Genomic DNA, 19,783 nt, shown 5'->3' with positions numbered 1-19,783 from the left:
TTCAAGCAGTATCAGTTCCACCCTGAAAGGCAAAGGCTTTCCACAAATACCTCCAGCCACAACTTGCCCACAATGCCAGTGCACCTCCCCAAAGCATCTGCAAGTCAGTGTGTGGGGACACACACCGTCTGGCGAGAGACAGAAAGGATGAGACTGACTGAGGATTCAGATAAAAGTAGAAAAAATCCCCCTCAGACTCTTTGGGGCAAAAAGTGTTGCAGATCCTGCCCCTAAACTGGTATTTCTGTTTTTCCATCCATCACATCACCAGTGAGCCTGAGCAGCTGGCACTGAAAAAGACTTGGGAAATTGAAAAGCAATTTCTGCACTGGCACAGGTTGCCCAGAGAAGCTGTGGCTGCCCCATCCCTGGAAGTGTCCAAGGCCAGGTTGGATGGGGCTCGGAGCAACGTGGTCAAGTGGAAGGTGTCCCTGCCCATGGCAGGGGGTGGAACAGGATGGGCTTTAAGATCCTTTCCAACCCAAACCATTCCATGATTCAAGCAAAGCGTGGTGTGGGCACACCATGACATGGCCTGGACTTACTAGCCTGGAGTCTCACATCCCCAGGAAGGTTGTGTGGATTTGTGTCCATGTCCAAACATCCCTTGGATATGTGCAATCCACAGAGTGCCAGCTTCCTTCCGCTCCATGATCCCAGCCTAAGCCAGCTCCAGGAAAATCCAAACAAGGTAATTAAGAGCAGATTTGGCCCTTAGCACTTTTTGTATACAAAGAGCTCTGGAAACTAATTAAACCACCATCCAAGACCGTGTCCTTACACATCCAGAATGCCACGAATGTGCTGGCTAGTGGCTCTGCCTGAGGATGGAAAACCATCACCAACCCCAGACTGGGCATGATGGAGCTGCCACATCTGACATCCCAGCATCTCCCAACCAGGAGCTGGATTTACGAGGTGTTGGAGAGAGGGTTGAACTTTGCCTGGCCTTGTATTTTATTGCTAATTCAAATTATTTATTTATGTCTTGAGATGGTCTCAATTATGGTGTAAAGAGACTCAGCCATAGCCCCATCCCAACATCCCCACCGTGTATTTGAGCAAAGTGTTATCTCCAGCCAATAACAGATAAACATAATAAATTCAAGGAAATTAAAAATCATAGTATTTGTCAGCACTTCTGCACCACAACTTTCCCCTTTTGCTCAGCAAAACCAGGTAGAAACCGGTTTCTCAGCTTATTCTTGGTCAACCCTTTTAAATTCAGACCTTCTTGGGAGGAAACTCAGTAAAGCCTGACCTTTCTTCAAAAACTCATAAACCTTTTCAATTTTTTCCTTTTGCTTTAATATTCTATCTTTTTATTGGGACCCAAATGCAGAGTTATTTTGCCTTTTTATTTTCCTCCCCTTTTCTTGCCACTGAACCTGACAGCGAACATCCTGGAGGAGGGAGAGTTTTCCACCATTTCTGGTAGCAAATTCTTTATGTTTCATTTTAGCCTTTTGTGGCTTCAAAGAAACAGCTTGAACTCCAGAAAGGCTCCAGATTGGCCAAGGAAATATGAAACATCGTAATATTTCTAAGGGTAGAAGAATTTTTAAAAGGTTACATAGTGGAAAAAGAAAATATAAAAACCTTGTGGCAGCAAGGAGGTTCCTCGAATGCTCCTGCCAGCCCTCCTGCTACTGCAAAAAAGGGCAAAAGAGGGGGAGGAAATGTCAAAATTCCCCCTTGAAAGCAGATTTCACCAAACAGAAGGAAAAGCATTTTACGTTCTGCAAGGCAGAAAACGCTCCAAAATGGTAAAAAGCTTTTCTGCCCCTTTTCCCCGGTGTTGAGCGATCCTAATCATCATTTTCACTCTATTTGCTGGCACAGCAGCCCAAAGCCCCTGTGTGCTGCCCCTGAAGCTGCCTGTGGACTTTCAAACCCTATTTTAATGGAAATGAAGCAGTAATGGAAACATTTTCATTTCCCATTAGTTTTCTTAAAGCCCTTTTGGTAAAAAAACCCCTGAACTTTCGGCTTAAGCCTGGGGACAGATGAATCCTGAACTCCCTTTGCTGGTGGTTTGCAGCTTTGAGCTGAGTCCTGAGTGTGATGCTTTGGGCTGGAAAATAACTCCAGCCACACCCACGTGTAGCAGGTGTTCACTCTAGGGCCAACAACATTTCAGGGAATGTTTCATTTATGCAGAATAAAATAATGCCACAGGATGGTGAAGTAGCAACCCTGCTCATCATGAGGAGCTTGAATCACTGAGCAATCTGCACCGGTGTTTTTGGGCACATCAGAAGCTGAAGGAGGGTAGATTTAGATGGGATATTGGGAAGAAACTCTTCCCTGTGAGGCTGGTGAGGCCCTGGCACAGGTTGCCCAGAGAAGCTGTGGCTGCCCCATCCCTTGAAGTGTCCAAGGCCAGGTTGGACGGGGCTTGGAGCAACCTGGGCTAGTGGAAGGTGTCCTGGATGGAACAAGATGATCTTTAAGGCCCCTTCCAACCCAAATCATTCCATGATTCTGTGATTCTATCACTCCTTAACAGCTCTAATGGAAACCAGGCTCTGGTTTATTCACTTTCCCTCTGGTTTATCAAACGAGGTGGAAGCTGCCACCGCGTTCCCCAGCCAAGAAAAGCTCCCTTCCTTTCTCCTTTTGTTTTCGGCTGCTCTTTCACTTGAAGAATGAGGTGGTTTATGAAGATTTTCTTCACAGGGGAAAAAAAAAAACCAGCTCCAAACTATCAGCCCGTGCAGGCAGAGAAAAAGCTGATTTTTCAACACTTCAAAATTATGTCATAAAGGCCCAGAAAGAGGTTTTGGCGAGTGTATAAACACAGAATCCAATACAAGTCACAGGGTGATTAACTAAAACCAATGTTTCCAGAGAAATAATATCTACACAAACAGCCACATGCTTTGTTTAGCTAAATGAGTAACAGCACTTTGGCCAGTGCCAAGTGTCTTATTTAAGTAAAAAAAACCCAAAAACCAGAGATTTGAGAAAGATTGGATGCAGATTTGGAAGCAAAAAATGTACCTGATGGGCTTGACCTTGAGAAGTTTTGCTTTTATAAAAAATCAGAGAATTGTTAAGGTTGGAAAAGCCCTCTGAGATCATCAAGTTCAACTGCCTCCCAGCACTGCCAATGCCACCACTGACCCATGTCCCCAGGTGCCACATCCACCTGGCTTTTAAATCCCTGCAGTGATGGGGACTCCCCCACTGCCCTTTCCACTAAGAATTTTTCCCTAATATCCAATCTGAGATATATTATTGCCACCTGCTTGGGGGGCTGTGTCTATGAGCGTGGAGTGTTTGGACAACGCTCTCAGGGACATGGAGTATTGCTGGGGTATCCTGTGCAGGGCCAGGAGTTGGACTTGATGATCCTTGTGGGTCCCTCCCAGTTCAGGATATTCCATCATTCTAGGATGGGATTCTCAGAGCCATGATCTGAAGCTCCCTTCTGGAATGGTGTGCAGAGGGAAGAGCAGATATTTGCTCCTAAATTCTCCAGTGCTGGAACATCAGCACCTTGTACATTCCATGTGTCTCCCACACCAACGGAGGGAAGAGGAAGGTGCAAAAATGGTTACTTTTTACAGCTCAGCATGTGCCCAAACCAGACTTTAGGCAACAAAATAGAGAAATACTAGTCCCTTTTCTCCTAGGGCAAGATGAACCATTTGCAAACATTGTTCTGATAAATTATAAAATAATAAAATATATAATAAAAATAAAATTAAAATAAAAATATAAAATAAACTGAAATGAAATAAAATAAAAAAGTAAAATAAAAAAGAAAAAAATAGTAAAATAAAAAAGACAAAAGTGCAAATAAAAGAAAAACAATATAAAAATAAAATAAACAAAAATAAAATGAAAAATAAAATGAAAAATAAAATGAAAAATAAAATGAAAAAATTAAATTAAATTTAAAAAACATAAAAAAATTTAAATTACAATAAAATGAAATGAAGTAAAATAAAATCGCCCCCCCCCCTTAGAACTGAATTGCAGCCCCTGAATTGCAAGCACATAAAACTCAGAGTGAACACTGGGCTCTGGAGCAAAGTTTCCTATGGAAAACCATAGAGCTCCAAGCAGCTGGAAGCGAAGCTCGGGAATGGCTTTACCAGGGCACTTCCCTCTTCCAGAGTTGCCATGGCAAAGGGGGATCTGAAATAAATAGTCTGTGTGGTGCTGTCCTGGGGCAGGCTCGGCCCTGCATCATCTCATTTGCATGTTATTCCCATTTCCCTCCCTCCCGCCGCTCCTAAGGAGGGACGAGCCCGGGAATCCTCACGAGGAGGAGCCCGCGATGCTGCGCAGCTCCAGCTGCAGCTCCAGTTTGCTTTCCGACAAAAACCACCCAGGAACGGGAAAGAAAAGCAGGGAAGGTTGGAAAATAGGCTTTAGGATTCACAACCTCAGCCCTCGCCTGGGAGAATCCTGGAATTTTAGCATCTGCTTAACTCGGTACTTAAGTTCACTCCTATGCTTAAAAATGTAAACCCATCCCATGAGTCATGGCACTGATTCCATGGATGTGAGGAGTTGAGGGGGCTCTTGGTTGAGGAAGATGCAGGGACAGAAGTTTCTCTGCTCAGGAGCAGGTTTTGGGAATGGCACACAGGTCCTTGAATCCCTACCCATTGACAGCCAGCAAATTTCACCAAACAGATGGAAAAACATTTAACATCCCTATAAATGTAAGGCTCCAAAATGGCAAAAGCTTTTCCCACCTCTTTTGCCTCACTGACCAATTCTAATCATCATTTTCACTATTTTCTGGCACAGCAGCCCAAAGTCACTGTGTGCTGCCCCTAAAGCTGCCTGAGGACTTCCAAATCCCTTTTTAAGGCTCAAAAATGGTAAAAAATCCTTAAATCCATAATCTGCCCTTTGGCAGCAGCCAAAAACCAACTCCAAGTGATAAGCCAAAGGGTTAAGTCAAAAAGTGGCCAAAAACCAACTGTAAATGATACTCAAACCAAATTTGCCCAAAAATAAATGCTCTTATTACTTAATCACAAGTAGAGGTGTGTCCTACTTCCCTGCTCCTCCCTGGAATGGAGGATGGAAAAGTAGGACAGGAATAGGTGTTTGTGCACAAGGTAGAGGATCCACAGGCTTGGGGCCACCCCCATGACATTGAGCACAGAGACGGCGTGGGAGGAAAGGCAGAAACTTCCCTCAAAAGATGCTGAGAGGCAGGAATGCTCCGTGGGGAATGCCCCAGTTGCCAGGAATGCCGAGGTGTGGAAATCCGCCACGATTAAGACAAATGGCAACTGTGAAACAAGATGTTTCTGGACAACATTGCCTACAACAAATAAATAAACCCGGAGCCTGATTGCAAAGACAGATATTCCCGGTAGCAGCTCCTGCTCTGAGATGCGGAGCCTTGCCGTAGCCAGGGATGCTCCATGAGCCCCCAGCCCTTTGCCAAGGCTGTGGCACCCCATCCTTAATTAAAGATTGTCATCAGATAGACAGCAAATAAATGAAACCACAACAACACTGGAAGCAAATAACAGGATGGTGTGGAAGGAGGGAAGAACCATGAGCAGCACAGGCTGCGATGTGTTGGGATAGCTGCAAATAGCAGCTGCTCTGGGTTAATTGTACAACACCCTTAATCACAGGACAGCAGGGAATCCCTACACTTTCCCTTCTGGCACACACACTTAGTCCTTAAATTACCTGTGTGGAAACAGCTCATTAACGCACACATAAGCAAAGTTTGCTTAGGCCAGAACCAATCAGGTGTTACCTGTTTTCCTTACATTGTTCTGGCTTTGGAAATCTCAAAGCCTGAGCTCCAGATCTCCTGGGACTCTGGAACACCTCTGCACAAAGGAACCCTTTGAATGCGCTCAGGAATTGAAGTTTGCTGGAGGAAAGTAGGAGAAAAGTCTCTATTTTAACAGAGTAGGAGGCGTTGGTGTGACCGAAAGGTGAGATGCTTCTGAGAGCTCCCCTTGTGTGCTGGGCACCAAAAACTCAGTGAAATCCTTGTCTGAGTTAAAGCTCCTGATGAGAAGTGGCATCAAAGACTGATTAAGCAGAAAGGAGGAAGAGGTTTAAACTAAGAAGAATTATTTAGATTAGAGCAAGTCCTATAGCTGGATTAGGCTCGAGCTGAACAAACCTATTCGAGCAGCAAAATCCTTAAAGGAAAGATCTGCATAGGATAATCGAGTGTAAAAACCCAACACGCGCAGGCAAATTCCTAATAACTTCCCAGATTCAGTCAAGGGAATATTGGGATTACTTTAGTGTGTTGGCAGGAAAATAATCCCCAGGAGAATGGCAGAAAGGCTTTGAAGGTATCAGCCAAGCCTGTCTGAAGCCAGGCACTGGATCCATGTGCAGATAGATGGGGTAGATTTTATCTTTTCAGCACCAGCTTTGAGCAATGTCTGTCTGGGCTCTTCACTTTCTAACAGCCTTAATCGCTTCATGATGAACCGATGGCATTTCCACTTCCATATGCTTTTGATATTCCTTAATAAACTTAATTAGAAAGCAGCCATCCTACTGGAAAAATAACATTTCAGAGGGTTCCCCCTCCCTGGGTAGGAACAGGCCACGTTACATAACTGGATTTCTTTGCTGCTCCATATTATCGCAATTGGGTTAAATTCCACTATTCATTTTTACAATACATGGTAACACTAATAACTATAATCATTTTGGTAATAAAATACCTGTCTGCCTGAGCTTGCAGGTAATGCCTTGAAGGATAGTGGGTATTATTAAAAAAAGATGTTCTGAGTTTGTGCCTCTTCCCACCCAACTGACAAATTAAAGCCACGAGAATCCCGGCTGCAAGAGGAAAAGTATGGAAAAGGGAAGGGGTGAGATAAAACCTGCTTGGATAAACTCTTCCAGGGAGGAGTTGGCAGCTGGAGAACCTTCCCTGAGGTCACTCCAAACTGAAGGGACAAATTGCCGGGGTGCACTTGTCTTTCCACTGGCCCCGTGTCCCCCTGTTCCCAGCTGCCCAGTACACACCCTTTCCAGAGGGTTGGAGCAGGAAACAAAACCAGCTGTATTGGTTTGGGGGAGGATGAAAACAACTAATACACATTTCATCCTAATGTGAGGCACATTGCTGGTGTTAGGGGAGGACTTGCCTGCAGATAAATCTTGTCATCCAGCCACGACGAGCCTGTGCCACGTGATACATGGAAGCAGCATGGCTCACTCCTTCGGCATCCACAGGACATGGTACAAGGCTGGAGCAACAACTGGAGCAATGGGATCTCTCCAGGCAAAGCCCAGGGCTTGCTGCTTCAACTGCTGAGGTATCCAGTTCCTTGGAATGGGCTCCCCAGGGAAATGGTGGAGTCACCATTCCTGGAAGTGGTCAAAAAATGAGTAGATGTGGCATTTGGTGACATGGTTTAATGGGCATGGTGGTATTTGGTTGAAGGTTGGACTTGATGATCTTGAATATTTTTTCCAGCCTTAATGATTCTGTGATTCCTGTGAGCTGCATTCCCACAGGGATCCACTTGTATGCCATAGCAGTATCCTTCAAACTGTCATGTTCTGGTCCTTCTTCTTCTTCTCCACAATGGACTCAGAGGTTTCAATTTTTTGAACTTACGGGACATTATCCAATGGACTTTATTTATTTAGTCCCAACCAACCTCCTTATGGTTTGCAAATTACACTCAATGTGAAAGAATCTGTTCAACCAGACATTAGGGGTTTGTCCTCTTGCAAATATTTGCTTCAACAGACAGAAAAACAAACCAGCTTTAGCAGCTCCCCCCTGGTTTGGAGGTATCTTGGAGCCAATGTAATTTTTAAGGCTCTTCTGCAACGTGTGAGGGGAGAACACAAGTCTATGAGATTTGAAATGAGTCTCCCACCTCAGCCAGGATCTTTCCACCTGCAGTGGGAAGGGAATGGATTAGTAGGAAAAGTTTCTGGGCTACAAATGGATGACAACTGCAAGCAGAGCAGAGCAGAGATTGGTTTTCAACCCTCAACTAAAGATTTTCTTCTGCCTTTGCTTTCATATAACCAATTCCCAACCTTATCACAATCCTCCACGAAAAACAGGATTATCTCACAAGAAACACGATGACCTTGTGATGGTTTTGGGAGCTTACGCACTGCCTGTGAACTCTGGTCACTGAGGACATTTCATGCCTATGTTTTATGACTCAAAACTTCTAGAATGCGGAGCTTATCTGTTTTTCCCATTGCTGTTTTCCACCGATGAGCCCCGGGAAGCTCAGCAGCCAGAAACATACAGACCGTTTAGGCAAACCGTTTTTTAAGTCTGGATTCCAGCACTGAAATAACGGAGCAACAGAGCTGGTGAGATGCCTGGATTGCATGCTGGGGCTGAGCAAGAAGCATCTGGAAAAGGATGGGAAGATTATGAAAGAGAAGAGCTCTCAGTGGTTGTTTTTGGAAACCAGCTGCCAAAGCAAGGGCGGCTCTTGGAGGAGAGCTCAGGTGCATCAGAGCAGGAAGAGGGGGGATATGGGATTATTTAAAGGGCTTGGACTTGTGTTCAAAGACCTTTCAAGATGCATTAAAGTAAAAGAAGCAGGAAAATACACTTGGACATTTATTATTTTGTCTAAATCTCTGTGGTTCTTGGGTTAGCTAGAATAAAATCCTGGGGTTTCTTTGAAATTGCTGGTCTCCTCCAAGGCAAAGCTGGCACTGGGACAATCCATGCACTGCACATCCTGGACAGACTCTCTGCTCACTGCAGAGCACCTGAGTGACCTCATGTGAATCTTTTAATCCATTTCCACGCAGGGATGGGATGTTCATAACGAAGTTCTGTTCAACTCGGGCAACTCTTGGTCCAACTACAGCACTGCAACACCCAGCAGAGCTGAGAGGAGGAAGCGGGGGGGTTCAGGGGAAATGACTTTACGCACAATTTAGGGGTCATCATCATACCTGGCTGCAACATAAGCAAAGGAAACCTTTAACTCTGATTTTTTTGACAGTTGAGTAATAACTACAATATTGTTTTAACGCAACATGGAGTCTTTAACTGGAGATTGTTGGCATGTTCCCACAAGGATATGACTGAGAGACAGGATGCACAATATTTGCCAGTAAGACAGAAGACAAGAGATAAAGAACAGGATTACGCACAGCACTCTACATACTCACACAATAAAGAGCATTATTTCATTGCTCCTGGGACCGTCGTGCAAACTAATTAAAATGGTATTTCAGCATATTGAATTAATGACTCCACTGAGGGCAAGAAAGATCTTATCAACAGGAGGTTTGAAACCTCATTTGCTTTAAAAAATGTACCAGATTGGTAAGAATCTGGAGAGGGAAGTGGCAGAGTCAAGTAGAAGCACTATTTTTGTCGAGGTTTGTGTGTGGATGAACGATGATGCTTCCTAGTCCCTCAGATGCCATCGGGTGGGATCGAGGCGCAATAGGATCAGCACAGAGCATCACTCTGTGCACGGATATGGCTCTCTTTGTGGGAACTCTTACCTTCTCCTCACCTTAAGAAAAGGATTTCCAGCTGGAGAGAAAGGCTGTGAGGTGCAGGGTGTTTTGCCCAATTCACCTCTCCTGAAGGAGATGCCATGTTGCCTCCTTGCAGCCACGAGAAGTCACCCAACAATTCCTGGCTCCCATCTGGGACCCTGCTTTGGGACCTTTTTTACCCACTGCAGTTCTCAGTCTGGAGATGGCTTCGTGTATGATTGACATCCCTGGAAACAATTCTAAGTCGGACTGGACAGGGCTCTGAGCAACCTGATCCTAGTTAAGATATCTCTGCTCATGGCAGGGGGTTTGGAATAGATGAGCTTTTAAGGTCCCTTCAAACCCAAGCTGTTCTATGATTCCATGACAGGGGATTCACACGCGATCTGATAATGCCAAAAACTCTGTTAGATAATCCTCTGTTAGATAATCCTCTTCACAGACACAACCAATGCCCAGCCCAGAACCAGACAGTTTTGCTCCCACGAGAAGAACACAAGTGACTGTTGGCTGTGTACTATGCCAAAGGAGGCATTTGGTTGTCTGAAGAATAAAAAGAGAAATGAAATGCCTTTTGCTTCCCTCCACTCCTGTCAGACCCTTGAGTGGTGCAGCCCACCACAGACAACATGGGCTGCACCTCGTATGTGGTCCTCACACAACCCAGGGTCTGCAGGGTGAGGGGTCTCTACTCAGACATATTCCTGCCCCATCACAGCCACAAAGCCTTTCCCATGGTCCTGGAGTCAAGTCTCAGGGTGAAAATCAGTGCAAAACCAACAAAGTCTTGGAGAGCATGGAAAGATGCCAAAAAGATAGATGGGAAAAACTCACACTTCCAAGTGCCAGAGAAGACAATGAGACATAACAAAGCTCTTTGTTTGGGAGAGGGTTTTCTTTAGGGAAGAAGGGAGAAGGCCGGAGAGGGAGTGGGGGGAATAATAATCCATCCCACATCCAATCCAGCACTCATATAATTCTATAGAAGCCAATTTTTTTTCACATCCAACCATCACAATTTGGTGCAGAAAACTGCCTGTCTAGATAAAATCCTTGAGAAAGGACATGTCCCGGGTTGGTCTTGCCAGCTTTCCAAAATAAACCAAATATAACACCCCCCCCCCCTTTTGGATCAGCAGATGCAGAGCACAGCTGACAGCAGGGAGGGGCTGGGCTCATTTTATGCACACACAACCACCCAATGGGGCCTGGGATGGGTGCAGAGGATCGGGAACGTGGGATGAGATGCCATCTCATGTAACATCTGAGAAATGAGCTGAGCCATGGAGCTGCTGCACACAGATGTGGGATGTCAGTGCAGTCAGTGCTGCCCAGGTACTTGTGGATCCCGTCCATCAGCATTTCAGCAGCTGATTCAGAGAGACTGGAGCTTAACTGGGAGCCTGATGGTGTTGCAGCAGGGCTTCCATAGACCAGTGCAGGCATCTGGCTGTTTTAAAGCAGCTGTTGCACATCAAAAACACCTGTTACCACTTAGAACCATTCGGGTTATGCAAAGGTCTCTTCTTAAAAGGTTTTGGAGTGTATTCAAACCTTTGGCCTCCGTTTCGAAAGGAGGTGAGACACCTTTAAAGGCAAACAAGTGAAAACTAGAGCCCACAGTATTCCAGTGAGGATCTTTTCAATCATAGAATCAGAGACTGCTTTGGGTTGGAAGGGACCTTAAAGCTCAACTCGTTACACCCCCTGCTATGGGCAGGGACACCTTCCACTATCCCAGGTTGCTCCAAGCCCTGTCCAACCTGGCCTTAAACACTTCCAGGGATGGGGCAGCCACAGCTTCTCTGGGCAACCTGTGCCAGGGCCTCCCCATCCTCACAGGAAAGGATTTGTAGTGGCTCTTTCCTCAGAGACATCAGTGATAGATTAGAAAAGGAAGCCCAAATCATCACCTACAGTATCTTAAGTCCACAGAATATTCTGAGTGAGACAGGGAAGCTCAGGGGCAGAGGGGGCTGGACCTTCCCACCTCATATAGAAGGATCTTCCTTAAGAATTTTAACTGAAGTGTCAGAGAAATGCTGCATATCTGCATAGGCACCTACACTGAGCCCTCCCTGTCATGCCCTGAGTGACCCAGAGGCTGCTTTGACACAGCCAGGAGAGTGTGAATTTTTCATCCTCTCATGCTCTATACCCTGGGTAGACCTGATGCTCATGCAGTTCTCTGTACAGAGCTGTGGATCCTATAGACACCTCTTTTAGGGCATTCCAGGTGCCTTTCCGTGGCTATTACAGGGTGATTAGCACAGGCTTAGGCATCTGCTTTAGATGCCTAAGGTGAGGCAGGTGAATCCATCTGCCAAGCAGTTTCCACTGGGGAGCAAAGACCAGCTGAGCCATAGAACTCTCCACCACGACAGCAAAAAAACAAAAAAACCTCTGAGTGCATTGACCTTGCAGTGAACTGCACAGGGAGGAAAAACAACCCCTCAGCTGGGAGTAGCTGCTCCCTCAGCCGTCATCGGTGGAGCTGACAGGTCTCACCTGACGGCAGGTACAGGGGACCAAAGCACTCCCCTCTCCCCAGCCAGGCTGGGTTTGAAGGGAGCAGCTCCCAGCATCAACACTGGCTGTCACCAGGTCTGGGATGGGAGGATGGGAGCTCCCAGGTAGATGAGAGTTAGGCCAGGGACCCCAGAAAGCAGCAGGGATTCTGCAAAGAACAGCCACAAATGGGATTTGAGGTGACTGTAACAGCAGGTCATGAGCACCACTTTATCCAGCCAGCATGTGCCAACAGCCAAAACAGTCTCCAACACAATGCTGCTGTCACTGTGCTGACTCTCAGAATTCATGGACAAGGCCATAGGCAGGGATATCTTTCACTAGACCAGGTTGCTCCAGCCCACATCCAACCTGGCCTTGAACACTTCCAAGGATGGGGCAGCCACAGCTTCTCTGGGCAACCTGTGCCAGGGCCTCACCACTCTCACAAGGGAGAATTTCTTCCCAATATCCAATCATCGGTGTGAAGCCATTCCCCCTTGTCCTGTCACTCCAGGCCCTTAAGTGAAAAGTTTAAAACAAATTACCTCAGCACCAAAAGGCTTCCTTTCCCCAGAGCAAGATTTGAGCTGCTGGAAGAGCTGGGCACGGGCAAGGCAGTTCCAAACAACCCAGTCACCCCAATCTGGTAATGCCACATCCACCCACCCTCTCTGCATCCCCCCACTGCTATTCCAGGGCTGGTCTCCATCTGCCAAGGTTGCTATGAGAACAGGGATCTGTTTTCCACATGTCCCTGCTCGCACCTGATGCTGGAGGAGTTTGACCTTTTCTTCCCTCCCCTCTGACAGCTCATTCCAGCCGGCAGGCGATGGCAGGGGGAATAAGGCAGCACGCGCGCTCCAGCAGAAGGAACTGGAGCCCAGCTTTAAAACACAGCTAATAAACTCAGAAGTCAGAGCCTATCTGGAGCCAGTTCCTTGATTATCACGATAACCCAAAGTGTCGTTTGGGAAAAGCACAGCCAGAACCAGGGCTTGGAGCACAGGGATCTTACTCTGACAGCAGAAGTGCCATTGGCACCTCCCAACCCACCAGCTGGACCAGTTTGCCTTGAGCCATCAGATCTCTCTGCTCCATAACCATGCCCTTGTGATGATAAATAATCATCCAGAGGCTGCTGAATCCCATCAGGATCAAGTGCACTTTCCAAACATCTTTTATTCTCCCTGTTTATCCCGTTGAACTTTGTGCTTCCCCCATAGCGGCAGGAATTTCCTGCTTCCTGAGGCAGCAGTAAATACTTAAATATCCTAAATGAGATGCTGTGATTTTACTTGTATTTTGGAGGATGTGTCCCTGGTTTCTCCAAGAGCTGCCCCTGCTGCCCTCCCTCCATCCTCTTTTTTAATTCAAGTCTTGGCAACAGGCTCCCAGCATTTTTCTGGTACCAGCAAATATCACAGTGTTGGAGAGAATTCCCAATTCAGCAGGATTTTGTGGAGCTCAAGAAAAAAATTCACCTTTCTTTCTTTTTTTTTTTTTTTTTTTTATAAATAGAAACCTTTCTCCCTGTGGCTGCTCTACTTCTAATTCTTAATTGGACGAGGCAGGTTCTTTCCTATTTCCAATAGGGCTGTGCAAAATTATGAGATCCATTAGCTTTGCAAAGAAAAAAAAAAGCCTTAAAGCTTCTCAAACGATTCTCAAACTCTCCCTTGGAACACATGTGCTCTGTGCAGAGTAATTTTGTTTAGGGTAATTCACTTGTGCTAATTTCCTGTAAGCCTTGCAAGATACATGACTCTATTTTTTGGTTATTTTCCACATATATTCAGCACTAATTTCCCTTGGAGCAATATTTACGTGCAAAATATCTCCAGAGACAGTGGAGGGCTTTTTTGATTGTAGCAACAACATGGTCTAGTGGAAGGTGGCTCTGCCCATGGTAGGGAGTTGGAAATAGATAATTTTTAAGGCCCCTTCCAACCCAAACCATTCCATGATTCTGTGAATAGTGGAGTTTTCTAGTGGATCTGATCAATGCAGCATTTTGGAGCAAGCAACGAGCTGTTTTTCCAAAATACAGAGATATTGCCTCAAACAACACCCCCAACCTCCCCCAAGGTCCTGAGCTCTTGGAATTGTAGTTCCAGATAATCTGGGTGACTTCATTTCAGTAAATTGCTCATAACTGAAAAATGCTGGTTCCATAAACCACAAGCAGGTTGAATGGTGAACATCAGGAATTTGGTGGGATATTTAAGATAGATGCTCAAAGTGAATCAAATTTGATGAGGAAGATCTGCAGTGGCCAGGAAAGAAGCAGCTTGCCCAGAGATACAGAGCAGGAGCACAAAAACTTCACCCACCAAATTCAAACGAAATCTGTGCCTGGGGAGGAGAGATCCCTTTAATCAAATCCTCTGTACTGGCCCCAAAAAGCTCAGCAGTCTCCCCATGATAGAAGCAGCAGGGATTGAGATGGATCATGAAGAGATGCAGTCTGGAGTAGGAGCATCCACTCCCAGCAGGGCTAAAATACACTCTGGGTTTTTCTGGATCAGCTGCTGATGTACAGATCCCAGCTGGCCACATTATAATTGTCTTTCACCTCAAGGTGGAGTGTTTCAGTTGCTGTTGCAGGGCTGAATCTCCCTCTCTGTGGCCTCAACTGGACACCACGCCAGAAAAAAACACCCACAGATCCCAGATGTCACCACACACTTGGAGCCATTGTTTGCTAGGACAGATGGATGGAGGCCAAGAGGACCTTTGCATCCCTGTGTTGGTGCAACGAGACCCACCACCACCACCTCTTGATGGTGGCAGCAAGGATGTTCTGTAAAGGACTGGATTTTGGGGATGTCCCAAGCAGGTGATGAAGGGATGTGGCTCTGCAGCATCTTTCCCACAGCAGAAGAAAGTTTTTTGCCTTTACTGGAGAAAGTGTCTTGTTCCAGGGTGGATTTTCATGCTCTGAGAGGCAGAACTAGAAAGCCAGGAAGGAAAAATTGCAATACAGGAGCAGGGGGGAGGGGAGACCTGGATCAAAACCCACCCTCCTCCTCACTTACAGGAAGGCAACTGGGAAAAATCATGGTGTGGAAATGAACTTCCCAAAATAAAGGGAACTTAATGCTAAGCAAAACACCCAGACGCAGACGAGCTTAATCACACTGAAGTGAGGGAAGGTCATTAAATAAACAGCACCAGCCAAAGTGCTGAGATTGGGGATATATTTAGCTATCAGCTCTTAGGGAGGGAAAATAAACACAGCAAAAAGTTATCTGAAGCACTGGGACAAAGAGAAAAACCAAATCCGAGCCTTTGCTGACACATAATGGCTCTTTCAGAAGGACATAGGGGTCAGTTGGGAAGGGAATGTCCAACGCCCGGGGATTTCCAAGGTACTTTATGCATCTGCCTTCTCTGATTTTTCATTCCTCTGCACCGTAGTCCCAACACCATGATAAAAACGTTGCTGTGGACTGTGGTTGGTATCACCATCACTGCTGGCTGACCCTCCCCCTTCACATCCCACTACTGCAATTAGCTCCCCTAATTGCCACTCCCGGCGGCTCCGGCGCGCGCGTCCTCAGCAACCCTTTGCAACTCCGCAGTGTAAAATGGGATATAAATTTTTATCCTACTCCTCCAGTTTTCCTTCCTATCAATCTTGGCAAGAGCCTGCATTTCTGAAACAGATGATCCAGGGTTCAGTTCTCACTAATGAATTTCACGTTCGTTCTGCAGTTGCAAGAAAATCTGTGCAAAGATTACACACAACTGTTCAGCTTTTGCATAAATCCCGTGTCCTGGAAGCCTCCAATTTGCATGGAAGGATCCTCATGCTGAGCTTGGTGGGAGTTCTCTGCATGCAAAGGTGTCCCTGAAACCTGTGGGACTCATATTTACCAGTGAGTCATCTGGTGCTGTTGACCTTGAATCCCTCTTCAGTCTCCTGGATGGGGAGTTTCACTGGCTTTAATAGGAATAAAGGTGGATAAAGTGCTCGAGCTGATCTTTTCTGTCACACCCGAATTTTCCAAAGCGAGTAAAAGCAGGAGAGTAATTTTCCTGACCTTTACACATCCAAACAGGACATTTAGGAGAGGGGTGGATGCAGAATTACTGTGGAGCCTCTGTAAAGAGGATTTTCATGGAGCAATCACTTGGAAATGCAATTAAATCAGCCTCCTGGAATCACACATCTACCTGTACCAAAGAGATACCTGGACTGGCAACACACACCCTCAACAGAAGTAAATAAACAAAAATCAGAGCTAAAAATCACAGGTGAAATCACCCTAAGAGTAAACAGGGATGTGCTTCTGCCTCCTGTAGCTGCTTTTGGAAGGATTAACCGGAGCTCTCAATGCCAGCAAAAGCTCTGCTGGGCCCTCTTGATTTTCCTGAGTCATCAGACGGTCAAGAAAACAGCGGGATGGCAGGAAACACTGGATGTCTGTCAAACTCCAGAGAGGAACCCGATAAAGCCATTTATTCTATACAGGAATCAAAACCAGTGCAAACAAATTTCCGCTCCCAAAAACATTTCGATGATTAGCTTTGATTAATGGTGCTGCCAGAGGATCATTCATCACTATTAACTAACAACATCTTTTTCCACAGTATTTTCAATTCCCGAGAAGCTGGAAAATTAAATATTTCTTTTTTATGGCTTTTTTTCCTGTTCCCATACTCATACTGGTTTGGAGTTTTTTTAGGGTTGCCCACAAGACCTGCTCAGATTCGAGAGGGTTGGTGAAAACCTCTGTACAGCTCAGGTGGGTCCTGTTAACAGGCATCTCTTTCCATTTGTTATTAGAATCACGGAATTGTTCAAATTGGAAAAGTCCTTTAAGCTCATCAAGTCCAACCATTCCCCAGCACTGCCAAGGCCACCACTAAACCACGTCCCCCAGCACCACATCCACATGGCTTTTAAATCCCTCCAGGGATGGGGACTCCACTACTGCCCTGGGCAGTCTGTGCCAGGGCTGGACAACCCTTTCCACGAAGGAATTTTCCCTAATATCCAACTGAAACCTCTCCTGGTGCAACTTGAGGCCATTGAAGGGCTGCTGAGGAACACCCTCTACTAAAAGGCTGCTCAGTGTTGTTGAGCTTCTAGAATGACTTTCCCCCTCCAGTATTTTTCTGCTGTAGGAGAGAACTGCCATAAAATCCCGAATTTGGAAACCAGGCTATGGGAGCATGAGATGCTGGATTGGCAAAGATACAGCATAAATAAAAATTAGGTTGGATTTTGGGCTGCAACAGAATCCTACCAACTACCAAAGACACACAGGGGACATTGAGCTTTCCTGGAGCATCCAGGAAAACATGGAAACACAATGCCACACATCCAACCTCAATGGCCAAGACCTCCATTCTGCCCAAGTTATTCTCTGCTTCCCAAATGTGGGATTCGAGTGTTGGCTTTCACAGGCTGAACATTTGGGTTCCTACAGAGGAATTATTTCAGAAGGCATGGTATCATTTGGGCTCACCCTGTAAGTAGCATCATGTCATAAGAACACACAACCCAACAATAAATTGGGAAAGGACGGCTCAGCCTTTCTGGATGCAGGCCAGAAGTGTCCAGAGTGGCTGACAGCAAACAGAACCTCATAAAACTCCACATACATGACCACAACATGTAAAATGTTCTCTACTGTGTTATCTGATTTACCAATTCAGGAGAAATTAGGAGGCTGTTTCCTTACCGTCACTTGGCCAGGTCCACGTTCTAGCAGTGCTGTCTAGGATGGCCTTGGGGTTAAGCTGTGCTCCCACTCCAGTCCCAGCCCCTCATCTGGTGCTGGACACCTTTGGAATGAAGAAAAAAACCCCATTAAGACATTTTGGGAGCAAACAGAAAAGTTTGTGTTACTGCTCCTCCGTTTTCTCATCCAGGGATATTAGCAATGAAAACAGCAACCAGGGAAAGCACCTAAGAAATTTTAGGAGAAAAAGCTGCAAGGCAGAGCAAGAATCACTTGTGACAGTGGTGTTAACACCTGCCCTTCAGGCAGGGGGCTGGGAAGGGTTTTCCACCAAGTTACACATCTTCCTCCAGCTGGGGTGATGCTGTGGGTGCAGTTAGGGCCCCTCATAGCCCCCCAGGCTTCAGGTCTTTCCCCAAACACCTTCCAGTCTTTCTAGTTATCAGCCAGGCCCTTGGGAGAAGCGGTTCCTCCAGACTTGTGGAGATTAAGTGGTGGAGACCCAAACTGCTCCTCTTTAATGCCATCTCCCAGTGCCAAATTGGGGCATTTCCAGGAGATCAGAGGAGGCAACACTAAACCTCAGGGAAAGGCAGGGCTCTTCCCTGCTTCCTCCTCTTCCTCTGTTCCTCTCCAAACTCAAAGTGGTGGAGCAACCAGAGGACAGTTTGATGCACCTTCCAGGTGTTCCCTGTTCCCAACCTCCCCATGGCAGATCTGCCCATGAAGAAGGGCAGAAGGGCTGAGCTGCCCTGGCTCCCAGTGCAGCCGGACATGGGTCAGCTTTCCATGAGCCATACAGAGCAACCATCATTCTTCTGACAGCTCAGGAGGCATTTCCAGACCCCTGGACTCACATTCTGTCACTGCAGATCGGAAAAAATCTCCAGTCATCCAAAAATGGATTCCAGCAGGCCCTCCAGGTAATTCTTAAACCTTGAAACAGGCCTGGAGAGCGATCATTCCCTTCTTAATCCCCTAAAAACACCCATGGGAATGGCAAATTGGCTTCCCCCACGTCTGCCCCTTGCCCTGGAGCCTCATTGCTCCCTGTTCAGAGTTGGACAGATAAAAGCTGTCTGGAATCTCAGCTTTCCCAAGAGTTTAGTTTCAGGTCAACGAGCCTATGAAGAATAATTGCACCAAGGGAATGGCACATGCCATCACCATGATGTGATGTGGCTAGAAGGGCTTTCCCCAGCTGATGCTGCCTCCTGGGCCACATAATTCCTAAAAACACCTGGCTGCTGCCCCATCCTGGAGATGCAGAATCTCATCCCAGCACTGGAAGGTCACAGAGATGTGCCCAACTAGTGACCTTTCACTCCTTTTCCCACCAACACACATTTATGTGTTAATAACAATAACTGTGCAACCTGGGCTAGTGGAAGGTGTCCCTTCCCATGGTAGGGGGGTGGGATGAGGTGACCTTTAAGGTCCCTCCCAGCCCAAACTATTCCGTGATTGTGTGATAATATATTGATAATGTTTATAAACACACTCTATGGGTTTATATTTATGCTTTGTATTAACCCAGTGTTAATGCAGGTGTCTCAAGTATGGAACAGTAAACAGAGACTGCAATGACAAGAAAAATAAAGCTAATTAACACACATCCCTGCTCCAGGCTCATTTATGCTTCAGGAGGAATTTTCAGCAAACATTCACCAGCCCTTCCCAAAAATAAGCTGCTGGACAAAATCATCTCCTGCTTTCCTTTTGGTCCCTGAGCGCTATTCCACAAACACATATCCCCTCCATCCCTTCCTGGCAAAAACAAGTCAAAAACCAACCAAAAAGAAGGCAGCACACATGAACCAGAGGCCTGTGACAGCTGGGAAAAACAAGAAACAACTCTTTATAAATGTGCTTTTTTTTTTTTTTTTGGCTATGAAACACTAGAAAATGAGGCCTTTTGTATCCAAACAGCTTCAAGTGCTTCTAAGGCCTGTCCACAGTTGTGTTTATGGTGGTCTATAAATATTCCATTGAGCCTTTTCCTTCCAGTTCATCCTTCATCGCTCCCTTTTTGCTCTTCAGCAATGCTCAAGTAGGAGCTGCCCAGGGCTGACCCTGCACTCTCAGACCCCTGTGTGGCATCAACCAGGGAGGCAGAA

The 19,783-nt window shown here is 46.1% G+C and overlaps 1 protein-coding gene across 1 annotated transcript in view; it reads right to left on the bottom strand.

The window, feature by feature from the left end:
- Nucleotides 1-19,783, bottom strand: part of ZNF469 (zinc finger protein 469) — a 186,003-nt gene that overhangs the window by 80,501 nt on the left and 85,719 nt on the right. The window contains exon 2 of the mRNA XM_064671016.1: nucleotides 17,667-17,769. The gene's annotated coding sequence lies outside the window, so the exon portion shown is untranslated. The remainder of the gene's footprint in view (nucleotides 1-17,666; nucleotides 17,770-19,783) is intronic.

This window comes from Pseudopipra pipra, chromosome 14, assembly GCF_036250125.1.
Source record: "Pseudopipra pipra isolate bDixPip1 chromosome 14, bDixPip1.hap1, whole genome shotgun sequence".
Taxonomy (NCBI): domain Eukaryota; kingdom Metazoa; phylum Chordata; class Aves; order Passeriformes; family Pipridae; genus Pseudopipra; species Pseudopipra pipra.
Note: the sequence above shows the minus strand (reverse complement) of the source record. Positions and strands in the feature narration are given on the sequence as shown.